We start from the raw sequence: 15,137 nt of genomic DNA, 5'->3' as shown, positions 1-15,137 counted from the left end.
TTGTTGATTGTTTCCTTTGAAGTGCAGAGCTTTTTATCTTGATTAGGTCCTAATAATTAATTTTTGCTTTTATTTCCCTTGCCTCTGGAGACATGTCTAGTAAGAAGTTGCTATATTCATCTCACCATGGACTGGGAAAAACCATCAGTACATTACCAGCACTGGTTCAAAGGCTACATTTTGAGTATCACTGATTTAGTGTTTTGGATGAATTAACTTAAGAAATAATGTATGTAAAGCACTCAGCACAGTGAGAGTTACAGTAAGTACTTCAATAAGTATAGCTACTATTCATGTTAATATTGTTATACTTAAAAAATATATAGAATGTTCATGAACTTGCATGTCATCCTTGTGCAAGGGCCATTCTAATCTTCCCTATATCATTCCAACTTTACTGTATGTGTTGCCAAAGCAAGCACTCATGTTAATATTATTAAATTTTTTTTAACGTTTATTTATTTTTGAGACAGAGAGAGACAGAGCATGAACAGGGGAGGGGCAGAGAGAGAGGGAGACACAGAATCTGAAATGGGCTCCAGGCTCTGAGCGGTCAGCACAGAGCCCGATGCGGGGCTCGAACCCACAGACCGTGAGATCATGACCTGAGCCGAAGTCGGACGCTTAACCGACTGAGCCACCCAGGCGCCCCTCATGTTAATATTATTAATATTTTCTAAAATTTTGACCACCAAGCCTCAAAGCCTTTTCCCAATGGGAAAACATTTTTCAGTAATTAAGAGGTACACAGGTTCAAATTCAAGTACTGCCCACAGAGCACACAAATAGGAGATGTCCACTGTACTATCCATTCAAAAGCAGATTCTGTCCTTGCAAAAAAGACAAGTACAAGCCTGCATGATTAGTAACACTCGTCTGGGTATATAGTCTTTACCTAGTTTTGGTGCAGACTTCTTCCAGGAAATATCTGTCATGCCCTATTACAAACAATCATGATGTTAACCAAAGTACCAGCAAAGGGGAACATAAAGCTTAAGTAGTCTTTTCAGGGTGTTAACCACTGAATCTTCATTTCCAGGAAACATGCAAAACTTCAGCTAATTCAGGGAGTTCTTGATGCTCACCTTCATATCTTTTCCTTTTACTGGGGTTATTTGAACACAGGTGCTGATATTTTTAAATTGCCTAATGGCTGCAGGGTATCTCATGAAATTACAAAATTGATTGAGTTCATTTTCCAGAAAGCAGATTGGGCAAATGAACTTGATTCTAGGTCTTAGCTAGAATTTTGAGGACCTCTGACAACTGCTTCTCCCTTTCTCTTTGACGTATTTTACATTCAGTGGGGGTCCTGAATGAATCATACCACTTTATTGGTCATAGAACAAATGCTGAATACTGTTTCCTTATGACTATTCCACCTTTCCTATGAGCCACTAAATTTGATCTCATAATTTTCAAAAATGTGTAAGCCAGGTAGAATAACTTAGTGGTGAAAGCACAACAGAAATATACTAGGAAACAGTATACCAATAATAGAGAGAATTTCTTTTTTTATATAATTTTTTAATGTTTATTTATTTTTGAGAGAGATAGAAAGAGAGTGAGAGCAAGACAGAGGCAAAGAGAGGAGGAGACACATAATCGGAATCAGGCTCCAGGCTCTGAGCTGTCAGCACAGAGCCCGACGCAGGGCTTGAACTCACAGACCATGAGATCATGACCTGAGCTGAAGTCGGATGCTCAACTGACTGAACCACCCAGGCTCCCCAATAGAATTTCTTAGGTAAGAAATAAATTCTCAAAAGGATCTGAACTCTTCCTATAATACTAAAATATGAACTTAAGCTGTATTTATAGGCCAAAGACACCTAGGGCATATATATTCTTCTTTTATATGGTATGCTTATTATTATTTTTGTGGAATTTTTTATGACATTGTTCTGTTTCGGTCTGCAATGTACATGCAAATTTTCTGTATGCAAATACACTTTTTTGTGATTCAATTGTGTTAACTATGCATTTTTTAATTTTAAGTACATTATTTTATCATGGTTCTTATTAATTGTTCAGTTACCACTCTGTTCCTGTGTTTATGTGTATGGCACAGCAGCCTTGAAACAGAATAGAATAGATCTAGCCTCCCAACCCAAGAAGACACAGCTTAATAGTCAGCTCATTGAAACTCGTCTGAAAAACAACCAGAATGGGTGAAAAATGAAGGGTGGTGACAGCTTCCCTTAATGCTGCTTCCCAGTTAACTTAATCTATTGACTGAGCCCTGATCCCAATAAGATATTTTTTATGAATATAATTTGTCAAACTGGCTTACATACAACCCCCAGTACTCATTCCAAAAAGTGTCCTCCTCAATGCCTATCATCCATTTTCCCCTCTCCCCTACTACCCCCCCATCCACCCTCAGTTTGTTCTCTGTATTTAAGAGTCTCTTGTGGTTAGCCTCCCTCCCTCTCTGTAACTATTTTTCCCTCTTTACTTCCCCCATGGCCTTCTGTTATAAAATAGTTTTAATAGTAAATGCCACAAATACATTTTGTTGTAGAAATAAAAGATGACTCTGAGCAACTCATAGAACGATTTGGACTTCTAAAAAAACAATTAGAAAATGACCGTCTTCAGATTTGGGAAAACACTTTTTTTTATAGCTAGGAATAATTTCAGTCATTTCCACAATTTTTGGTGAAAAACTTTGGAGGGAAAATAAACTTCTAAATTCTAAAATAAACTCAAGTTTTTGGGTAATACTGAAGAAAAATGAGTTAACTTGGACTTTGATTGAAATTAATTTAAAAGCACAATTTGTAGATAAGCACAAGAAGAAAAAGCTACTGAATTATAATTGAATGATTATCTTCCCCAAATTTATATCTTGATGTGTCCACAAATATATAAAATTAGGGTTTAATAAATAGTCATGCTGGTTTAACTATTCTCTATTCAAGAGAATTCTCTATTCAAGAGTATATATGGATTTCATACTCTTATTAAATATTATTACTATGTATCACTTCTTGATAAATGCAATAGTTTTTGTAGTCTGTTAAGCATAGTTTCCAGTCTTCAATACATTACACTTCAGAAGAAAATATTTTTCTTTCTCACTATGTATGTATGTGGACAATTAATATATAAGCCCCTGGAATGTAGTATTTGTGATTAAATAGTCCATACAGAGCTCTTCACTAACCATCCAAAGTGAGTTGCATTCCTTCCTGCCATTCTTTATATGCATTCTTTGCTTATTTCATGGCACTTATCATAATTTTAATTATTTTACTTATTTTCTACTTATCTGATTTTTCCTTTCTCTTGTTTCTACCACAATATAAGCTTCATGAGGCAGGGCTTGTGCTAGACATATTTACTATATTCTTAGTACTTGTAACATAGTCTAGCACATAGTTGACATCTAATAAATTTCAATGTAACAAATGAAGATTATTATAATTCTTTATAGTAACCCTTATACTTAACAAAAAAGTAGGTATTCAGTAAATGTTTGATTATCAGACTTTTGAATGTGACATTAGTAGGTTAGCACTATCTCCTCTGTGCAGTGATGTTAATACTAAACTTGTTAGTCAGGATGATACTACATTTTACTTACTATTGTTGTCTAAAAAAAGGCTGAATCTCTTTCTCCAGAGTGCCAACTCTAGTAATGCAGTTTCACTGAGTCCCTTAAGCATATGTAGCCCATTTTCAATTTGTTTTATTAACATGTAATATTCAGTGGAGCTAAGTACCACATGTTGCCAGCAAATCAATGCTACCACAGAAATAGTGCAAAATGAACTGGAAGGGAACAAGAAAGAGGGGAGCAAAAAAGAGAGACAAAGAGAGAAATGCAGTCATTAAGCAGTCTATGTACTAAAGAGGAATAAAACAGATAAAAAGCTGATTATTTACATAGTTTTTCTAAGTTAAAGTGGGAAGGACTCTGGTTTGGAAATCAGATGATCTTGGTTTGAATCCTAGCTCGGTTACATACTAGTTGAGTGGCTCTAAGAAAATAACATGATCTCTTGGATCTTGTTTCTGTCACTTTAAAAGGGGGAATAGTAATAGCCTTGTGGACTACAGTGAGTATTGAGTTAGATCGTATATACACAAGTTACTGGAGAGCTATGTTCCACATTAACCATTAATTTTAATTTCAGATCATTTTAAAAATTATTTTTATTATGGTCCATAAGGCTTTGCCACCTACTTTGGTAAGTTAATTTTTGTGGGTCTTTTTCCTCACCTGAAAAATGGCATAATTGTATCTAACTAATTGGATCACTAGGAAAATTGCCTTGTAACATTACCTTGAATAGTGCCTCAATACATAGTAGGTTACTAATATATTGAAAGTGTGCTGTTGTGGCTAAAAATAAACCTCATTTCTGTAAAAGACTGTGTGTGTGTGTGTGTGTGTGCGCGCACGCATGCACGTGCGTGTAGGAATGAGAACTCGCATTACAGGACTTTGCATCAGAGAGACACACAAAAGGTATAAAAGGCCACTAGTAGTCCAGATAAACGAATATAGAACTTCTGTAATCCACTATAAGCTCCAAGATTAGTGCAGGAGTTAAAGAAAACTTCTGAACTTTCTAGAGATTGATCCTTTGAAATAGCATTATAATACCATCTCCTCCAATAATTGTAAAAAATAATCAAAATGGTAGGGTTTATGGGCGGTTCAGTAGGTTAAGCGTCTGACTTCGGTTCAGGTCATGATCTCACGGTTTGTGGGTTCAATCCCTGCATCGGGCTCTGTGCTGACAGCTCAGAGCCTGAACCTGCTTTGGATTCTGTGTCTCCTTCTTTCTCTGCCCCTCCCCCACTTGTGCTCTGTCTCTCTCAAATAAATAAATGTAAAAAAAATTTAAAAAAGAAAATATAATAATCAGCTCATGTGGTCTAGTAGTAAGCAGCCCTAGCACACTGTACAATGCACATGCTCTCTGAAATAGGTTATGTAATTTTATATGTAGTGGTTGAGGCAGAAAGGGATGCTTTCATAAGAGGCCTAGCTGAGATGCACTGAACTAATTTCACCATGATAACAATGCTTTACATTAAATATTTCCATCATAATTTCAGTAATAAATACAATATACATTTATAGTCTCTGGAAATGTTTAATTATTAATATCTTCCTAGGGCTTGGCCTTTTTCAATGTTGCCTTCTTTTGTCCTGGTTTACATATTGTCAAATATCCAAATCTATTGTTTTAGGAATGAAATTTTAAGGCTATATTTTTGTGCACATCATTGTGGCCATTTAACTAAATTGGCCAGTCATTTCAGTCTAAGCATTCAGGAAAATGGAGTGAATTCTCCACTTGATTTTAGCCAAAAGGCTGAGAAATGATTGGATTTGATTCACAAAGGCAGTCATCATTTTGTGGGTGCCTCTTCTCTGACTGGCAGTGTGCTAACCACTTGACAATATAAAAATGAAGAAGGTGCTGACCCTGATTTGCAGTGTTCATGCTCACCATGTTGTCAATAAGCTAGTTACTGTTATGGATTGAATAGTGTCCCCAAAATTTACATGGTGATGTTCTAATGTCCAGTACCTCACAACGTGATTGTATTTGAGACAGGGCCTTTAAGGAGGTGATTAAGTTAAACTGATGCCATTATAGTGGGCACTAATTGAATCTGTTTGGAATTTTCATAAGAAGAGGAAATTTGGATGCAGAAAGAGACATCGGGGATGAGGACACACAAAGAAAAGATGATGTAAGGAGAAAATGAGGAGGTGGTCAATATGAAAGCCAAGGAGATAGGTCTCAGGAAAGATAAAAGCAAGCCTGAGGGTGGGCAGCTAATATGGCAGAGTAGTAGGAGGGCCGTAGGCTTGCCTTGTCACTTGAACACAGCTAGATAACTCCAAAATCATTCTGAATACTCAAGAAATCTACCTGAAGACTGAAATAACAAACTGTACAACTAGAGGGAGAGAAGAGGCTACTTTGAGGAAGATAGAAAGTGCAGAGATGTGGTTTGGGAGAGAAACAGATCATGGGTGCTGCATAGGGGAGGGAGCCCTGGTTGTAGAGAAAGCCAAGGGAGAGTGGAGTGCACAGGAATACACACAAGGAGAACATTTCCCCAAAGGCATTTGGCTGATAAAATGAGAAGGGATGAATATTGTGATTTTTTGCAACGAGCAGGGTTCAAAGACTGGAGTTTTAGAGGTCCATGGCATAGGTGGTATAGAGTCATGAGGGTGCTGCCTTACTCCTGGAGATGAGGCAGGCAAACAACCCGTAGGCAGACTGTGCTATCTAAGGATTGTGTAAAGGTCATGTGGAAAGACTGTTCATATTTTTTTGGAGCACATCTGTGAGAGGTGGCATTGACTATCTGGAGATAAAAGAACTGGAGGGTGCCATTTCCCTCCGCTCCCCTTTAGCATAGGTACAGCGACCCCTGCTGAGAGCGACTAACCTGGACACTGGCTGTTTAGCCTGCTTGTTCTAAATCTCATGTTCCTGCACTCTGGTGGGACTGCACTTCTCTGTCAAACCTACATCAGTTCCAGTGTGGCAACACCCTCTCCAAGAGGACAAGTGTAGGTCCCTGCCACACCAGGTCCCTGAAGTTTGGAATATTAAAAGTCAGCAGACCTGGCCAAGGTAGAGGTCAAGGTGTGCTGTACTGATCCAGGCAGGCAAGTGACCTAGAGACAGACAGTGTGAAGTCAGTGATCTGAAAGATGCCTGTGATGCATGAGGGGAAATTATTTGCTCCTTGAAAGTGCTTCCCTGAGAGCAACAAGAAAGACTCCTCTCTCCAGGGACAAAGAAGCAAGCTGGTGCAATTTCCCCTTCCTGCCACTCAGAATAAACCAACTTCAGCAAACATCACAGTGCCAACATTGGCTGCCTAACCTGCTTACACAAAGTTCCACCCACCCTGTGCTATGCTAGTACTGCTTTTCTCAAGCAAGTGTTCCTTAGGACCAGCTCAGTGGGCCCCTCTCCCAGAAGACCAGAACAATCTCCCACACACACCATGTCTACTGACCATTGTGTTTTGCAAAGCTTCAGCTCTAGTGGAAATAGCATCAAATCTCTTTTAACAAGAATACCAGAGCACACATAGTTAAAACTCTCCACACTCTGACCAAGGTCCAAACACTGGCAACTGTAGTCAAGGAGAAACTCTGCAGATGACTGACCTGAGAAACAGAGAAGCCAGAATACAGCAGTACAGTGCACATAGGACACACCACAGACACTTCCTGAAGCATTAGGACCTGGATATTATATGACCTCTTCTTCATAAAACCATTACTCTCAGGAACAGGAAAGATAACAGGCTTTCCTAACACAAAGAAGAAGGCAGAAGCATAGGCAAAATGCCAAGAAAGGGTAATTGATCCCAAAAGAAAGAACAGGAAAAGATCATGGCCAGGGATCTAACCCAAACACATATAAGTAATATTCCTGGTCCAGAATTTAAAGAAACAATCATTAGGATACTAACTGGGCTTGAGTAAAGCATGGAAGGCATCAGGGAGACCCTTATTATAGAGATAAAAGAGCTAAAAAACAATCAGGCCAAAGTGAAAAATTCAATAACTGATACTCTAAACTGACTGGATGGAATAACCACAAGGATAAAAGAAGAAGAAAAACATATAAGTGATATAGGAGATAGAAATATGGAAAATAATAAAGCTGAACAAAAAAGAGAAAGAAAAATTTTGAATCACATGAATATAGACTGAGGGAACTTAGTGACTCTACCAAATGTAATAACATTTGTATCATCAGTGTCCCAGTAGAAAAAGAGAGAGAAAAGGGGACAGAAGTTTTATTTAAGAAAATTATAGCTGAAAGCTTCCCTAATCTGGGGAAGGAAACTGACGTCCAAACCAGGAGGCAAAGAGAGCTGCCATCAAAATTAACAAAAGCAGGCCAACATTAAGACACGTTGTGCTTAAATTTGCCAAATATAAAGACAAAGAAAAAATCCTAAAACATCAAAATGAAAGAAGTCTATAACTATAAGGGAAGAACAATAAATTTAGCAGCAGATCTCTTTACAGAAACTTGGCAGACCAGAAGGGAGTGGCATAATATATTCAATGTGTTGAAAGTGAAAAATATGCGGCCAAAAAATACTCTATCCAGCAAGGCAATCATTTAGAATAGAAAAAGAAATAAAGTTTCCCAGACAAACAAAAACTAAAGCATTTTGTAACCCCTAAACCATTTCTGCAAAAATCATTAATGGTGACTCTTTGAGTGCAAAGGAAAGACCAAGAGTGACAAAGACTAGAAAGGAACAGAGAAAAATCTACAGAAACAATGACAAAACAAGTAATAAAATGTCACTAAGTGCTTATCTATCAGTAACTACTCTGAGTGTAAATGGACTAAATGCTCCAATCAAAAGACATAGGGTGTCAAAATGGATTAAAAAAAACCAAGACCCATCTATATGCTGCCTACAAGAAACTCATTTTAGGCTTAAAGACACCTTCAGATTGAAAATGAAGGGATGAAGAAACATATATCATGCCAGTAGATGTCAAAAGAAAGTCAGACTTGCAATACTTATATCAGAAAACTAGATTTTCAACCAAAGATGGTAACAAGGGATGAATAAGGGCATTATATCATAATTAAGGGGTCCATCCATCAAGAAGATCTAACAATTGTAAATATTTATGTCCCCAACCTGAGAGAACCCGAGTATATAAAACAATTAAAAAAATAAAGGAACTCATTGATCATAATACAATAATAGAAGGAGACTTTTACAACCCCACATGTATCAATTAACAGATCATCTAAGCAGAAAGTCAGCAAGGAAACAATGGCTTTGAAAGACACATAGGGCTACGGGGCGCCTGGGTGGCTCAGTCGGTTAAGTGTCCGACTTCGGCTCAGGTCATGATCTCGCGGTCTGTGGGTTCGAGCCCCGCATCGGGCTCTGTGCTGACAGCTCAGAGCCTGGAGCCTGTTTCGGATTCTCTGTCTCCCTCTCTCTCTGCCCCTCCTCTGTTCACGCTCTGTCTCTCTCTGTCTCAAAAATAAATAAAAACGTTAAAAAAAAAATTTGAAAGACACATAGGGCTAGATGAACTTAACAAATATATCCAGAATATATCATCCTAAAGCAGCAGAATACACTTTCTTTTCAAGTGTACATGGGGCATTCTCCAGAATAGATGACACACTAGGTCATAAATAAGACCTCAACAAGTACAAAATGGATGAGATCATACCATGAATCTTTTCTGACCACAGCATCATGAAACATGAAGTCAAACCACAAGATAAAAATTGTGAAGATGACGAGGTTTCCGGAAGATGGCGGCGTAGGAGGACGCGGGGCTCACAGCGCGTCCTGCCGATCACTTAGATTCCACCTACACCTGCCTAAAGAACCCAGAAAACCGCCAGAGGAGTAGCAGAAGGGAGTCTCCGGAGTCAAGCGCAGACCAGAGGCCCACGGAAGAGGGTAGGAAGGGCGGCGAGGCGGTGCGCGCTCCACGGACTGGCGGGAGGGAGCCGGGGCGGAGGGGCGGCTCGCCGGCCAAGCAGAGCCCCCGAGTCGGGCTGGCAAAAGCGGAGGGGCCGGACAGACTGTGTTCCGACAGCAAGCGCGACTTAGCGTCTGGGAGGTCAGAAGTTAACAGCTCTGCGCGGAAAGCGGGAAGGCTGGAGGACAAAGGGAGGGAGAGCTGCTGAGCCCCCGGACGGCAGAGCTCAGCTTGGCTGGGAACAAAGGTGCTCGCCAGCGCCATCTCCCCCGCCCATCCCCCAGCCAAAATCCCAAAGGGAACCAGTTCCTGCCAGGGAACTTGCTCGCTCCGCGCAAACACCCAACTCTGTGCTTCTGTGGAGCCAAACCTCCGGCAGCGGATCTGACTCCCTCCTGCTGCCACAGGGCCCCTCCTGAAGTGGATCACCTAAGGAGAAGCGAGCTAAGCCTGCCCCTCCAGCCCCCGTGCACCTTGCCTACCCACCCCAGCTAATACGCCAGATCCCCAGCAACACAAGCCTGGCAGTGTGCAAGTAGCCCAGACGGGACACGCCACCCCACAGTGAATCCCGCCCCTAGGAGAGGGGAAGAGAAGGCACACACCAGTCTGACTGTGGCCCCAGCAGTGGGCTGGGGGCAGACATCGGGTCGGACTGCGGCCCCGCCCACTAACTCCAGTTATACACCACAGCACAGGGGAAGTGCACTGCAGGTCCTCACCACGCCAGGGACTCTCCAAAATGACCAAACGGAAGAATTCCCCTCAGAAGAATCTCCAGGAAATAACAACAGCTAATGAACTGATCAAAAAGGATTTAAATAATATAACAGAAAGTGAATTTAGAATAATAGTCATAAAATTAATCGCTGGGCTTGAAAACAGTATACAGGACAGCAGAGAATCTCTTGCCACAAAGATCGAGGGACTAAGGAACAGTCACGAGGAGTTGAAAAACGCTTTAAACGAATTGCAAAACAAAATGGAATCCACGATGGCTCGGCTTGAAGAGGCAGAGGAGAGAATAGGTGAACTAGAAGATAAAGTTATGGAGAAAGAGGAAGCTGAAAGAAAGAGAGATAAAAAAATCCAGGAGTATGAGGGGAAAATTAGAGAACTAAGTGATACACTAAAAAAAAATAATATACGCATAATTGGTATCCCAGAGGAGGAAGAGAGAGGGAAGGGTGCTGAAGGGGTACTTGAACAAATTATAGCTGAGAACTTCCCTGAACTGGGGAAGGAAAAAGGCATTGAAATCCAAGAGGCACAGAGAACTCCCTTCAGACGTAACTTGAATCGATCTTCTGCACGACATATCATAGTGAAACTGGCAAAATACAAGGATAAAGAGAAAATTCTGAAAGCAGCAAGGGATAAACGTGCCCTCACATATAAAGGGAGACCTATAAGACTCGTGACTGATCTCTCCTTTGAAACTTGGCAGGCCAGAAAGGCTTGGCACGATATCTACAGTGTGCTAAACAGAAAAAATATGCAGCCGAGAATCCTTTATCCAGCAAGTCTGTCATTTAGAATAGAAGGAGAGATAAAGGTCTTCCCAAACAAACAAAAACTGAAGGAATTTGTCACCACGAAACCAGCCCTACAAGAGATCCTAAGGGGGATCCTGTGAGACAAAGTACCAGAGACATCGCTACAAGCATAAAACATACAGACATCACAATGACTCTAAACCCATATCTTTCTATAATAACACTGAATGTAAATGGATTAAATGCGCCAACCAAAAGACATAGGGTATCAGAATGGATAAAAAAACAAGACCCATCTATTTGCTGTCTACAAGAGACTCATTTTAGATCTGAGGACACCTTTAGATTGAGAGTGAGGGGATGGAGAACTATTTATCATGCTCCTGGAAGCCAAAAGAAAGCTGGAGTAGCCATACTTATATCAGACAAACTAGACTTTAAATTAAAGGCTGTAACAAGAGATGAAGAAGGGCATTATATAATAATCACAGGGTCTATCCACCAGGAAGAGCTAACTATTATAAATGTCTATGCGCCAAATACCCGAGCCCCCAGATATATAAAAATTGTAAAGATGACAAATACATGGAGGTTAAAGAACATTCTCTTAAGGAATGAATGGGTCAACTAGGAAATTAAAGAATAAATTTTTAAAAATGCATGGAAGCCAGTAAAAATGAAAACACAGCAGTCAAAACCTTTGAGATGCAGCAAAAGTGGTCCTAAGAGGGAAGTATATAGCAATACAGGCCTAAATCAAGAAGCAAGAACAATCTCAAATAAACAACCTGACATTACACTTAAAGGGGCTATAACAAGAACAACAAAGTCTAAAGCCAGCAAACGGGAAATAATAAAGATTAAAGCAGAAATAAATTATGTATAAACTAAAGAAAATGGTAGAAAAGATCAATGAAACCAGGAGCTGGTTTGGTGAAAATATTAATAAAATTGATAAACTCTTATTCAGACTTATCAAAAAGAAAAAAAAGTCCCAAATAAATAAAATCACAAGAAAGGAAATAACAACCAACACCAAAAACATACAGTTATAAAATAATATTATGAAAAAATATATGCCAAAAAATCAGATAATCTGGAAGAAATGGATGAATTCCTAGAAACATATAAACTACCTAAACTGAAACAGGAAAAAACAGATAACTGGAACAGGCCAATATTGAGCAAAGAAATTGAATTGGTAATCAAAAATCTTCCAACAAGCAAAAGTCCAGTGCCATATGGCTTCCCAGGAGAATACTACCATGCAATTAAAGAAGAGTTTATACCTATTCTCAAACCATTCCAAAAAATGGAAATTGAAGGAAAATTTCCAAACTTATACTATGAGGCCAGCTTTGCCCTGATACCAAAACCAGACAAAGACTCTAGTAAAAAAGCAAACTATAGGCCAATATCTCTGTTGAACATGGGTGCAAAAATTCTCAACAAAATACAGGCAAACCTAATACAACAGTAGGTTAAAAAAAATCATTCACCACGTTTAAATGGGATTTATTCCTGGGCTACAAGTGTGGTTCAATAGTCACAAATCAATCAGCATGATACACTACATTAATAAAAGAAATTATAAGAACGATATGTTTATCTCAATAGATGCAGAAAAATATTTGACAAAGGACAACATCCATTCATGACAAAAAAAAAAACCCTCAACAAAGTAAGGATAGAGAGATGGTGGCTCAGTTGGTTAAGCGTCCGACTTCGGCTCAGGTCATGATCTCATGGTTTGTGACTTTGAGTCTGCATGTGGTTCTTTACTGACAGCACAGAGCCCGCTTCAGGTCCTCTGTCCCACCCCCCTTCTCTCAGCCCCTCCCCCGTTCATGCTATCTCTCTCAATAGTAAAAAAAATCATTTGAAAATTTTTAAAATAATTAGGGATATAGGGAATGTTCCTGAAAATCATAAAGGCCATATTATGAAAGACTCACAGCTAATATCATCATCAATGGGGAAAGACTTAGAGCTTTTCCCGTCTGGTCAGGAACAAGACAGGGATGTCCACTCTCACCATTGTTGTTGAACATAGTACTAGAAGTCCTAGCCTGAGCAATCAGACAATAAAAATAAAATACATCCAAAATGGTAAGGAAGAAGTCAAACTTTCACTATTCACAGATGACATGACATTCTCTGTAGAAAACCTGAAAGACTCCACCCAAAAATTGCTAGAACTAACACATGAATTCAGTAAATTCGCAGGATACAAAATCAACGTACAGAAATCTATTGCCTTTCTGTACACCAGTAAGAAGTAGAAAGAGGAATCAAGGAATTTATCCCATTTATAGTTGCTCTACAGGGGTGCCTGGGTGGCTCAGTTGGTTGAGCATACAACTCTTGACTTTGGTTCAGGTCATGATCTTATGGTTGTGAAATTGAGCCTCACATAGGGCTCCATGCTGGGCAAAGAACCTGCTTAAGATTCTCTCTCTCTCTCTCTCTCTCTCTCTCTCTCTCTCTCCCTCTCTCTCTCCCTCTCCTCTTCTACTGCCCCTCCCCCACTTGCTCCTTTGATCTCTCTCTAAAATCAAAATATATTACAATTTCATCACAAGGCAGAAGATGCCTAGTAATAAAACCAAAAAGGTAGAAAAAATCTGTATTCTGAAAACTATTAAACACTGATGAAAAATTGAAGGGGACACAAAGAAATAGAAAGAAATTCAATGCTCATAGACTAGAAGAACAAATATTGTTAAAATATCTATACTACCCAAAGCAATCTACACATTCAATGCAATGCTTATTCAAAATGCCAACAGCATTTTTTCACAGAGCTAGAACAAACAATCCTAAAATTTGTATGGAACCACAAAAGACTCCAAATAGCTAAAGCAATCTTGAAAGAGAAAAAGCTGGATCCATCACAATTCTGGGCTTCAAGCTATATTATAAAGCTGTAATTATCAAGACAGTATGGTTCTGGCACAAAAACAGACACATAGGTCAATGGAACAAAATAGGAAATCCAGAAATTGACTCACAACTATATTGTCAACTAATTTTTGACAAAGGAAGAAATAATATCCAGTGGAAAAAAGAAAATCTCTTTAACAAATGATTTTGAGAAAAGTGGACAACATGTAGAAGAATGAAACTGTATCACTTTCTTAAAACATATACAAAAAATAAATTAAAAATGATGAAAAGTCTACATGTGAGACAAGACAAGAATCCATCATAATCCTAGAGTAGAATAAAGGCAATAACCTCTTTAACATCAACTATAACAACTTCTTACTAGATATATCTCTGGAGACAGGGGAAACAAAAGCAAAAATAAACTATTGGGACTTCAAGATAAAAACCTTACACATGGTGAAGGAAACAATCAGCAAAACTAAAAGACAACCTTCAGAATGAGTAAGAATATTTGCAAATGACATATCTGATAAAGGGTTAGTACCCCAAATCTATAACGAACTCAGGAAACCCAACACCTCAAACATAAACATGCCAGTTTAAAAATTGGCAGAAGACATGAATAGACATTCCAAATAAGACATACAGATGGTTAATAGACACATTAAAAATTGTCAACATCATTCACCATCAGGGAAATACAAATCAAAACTACAATAAGATATCTCACACCTGTCAGAATGGCTAAAATTAACAACATGGGAAACAACAGGTGTTGGTGTGGATGCTGAGAAAGGATAGCCCTCTTGCACTTTTGGGAATGCAAACTGGTGCAGCCACTCTGGAAAACGGTATGGAGGTTCCTGAAAAAGTTAAAAATGGAAATACTCTATGACCCAGCAATTATGGTACTAGTTATTTACCCAAAGGGTACAAAAATACTGTTTTGAAGGGATACATGCACCCCTATGTTTATAGCAGCATTATCAACAATAATCAAAGTAAGGAAAGTGCCCAAATGACCATGAACTGATGATGGATAAAACAGATGTGGTATATGTATACAATGGAATATTACTCAGCCATAAAAAAGAATGAAATCTTGCTATTTGCTACAACATGGATGGAGCTACAGAGTATTATGCTAAGTGAAATAAGTCAGTAAGAGAAAGACAAATACCATATAATTCCACTCATGTGGAATTTAAGAAGTAAAACAGATGAACATAAGGGGAAAAAAGAGAGAGGCAAACCAGAAAATAGAGTCTTCACTA

At 38.9% G+C, this 15,137-nt stretch overlaps 1 non-coding gene across 1 annotated transcript; it reads right to left on the bottom strand.

Annotated features, from left to right (window-relative positions):
- Positions 1–314: 314 nt before the first annotated feature.
- LOC122235564 lies at positions 315–422 on the bottom strand. Its single transcript, XR_006213618.1, has one exon. It is a non-coding gene; the product is annotated as a U6 spliceosomal RNA (small nuclear RNA).
- Between the last annotated feature and the right edge of the window lie 14,715 nt (positions 423–15,137).

Source organism: Panthera tigris, chromosome X (assembly GCF_018350195.1).
Source record: "Panthera tigris isolate Pti1 chromosome X, P.tigris_Pti1_mat1.1, whole genome shotgun sequence".
Classification (NCBI taxonomy): Eukaryota; Metazoa; Chordata; class Mammalia; order Carnivora; family Felidae; genus Panthera; species Panthera tigris.
This window is presented reverse-complemented; position numbering and strand designations above follow the sequence as displayed.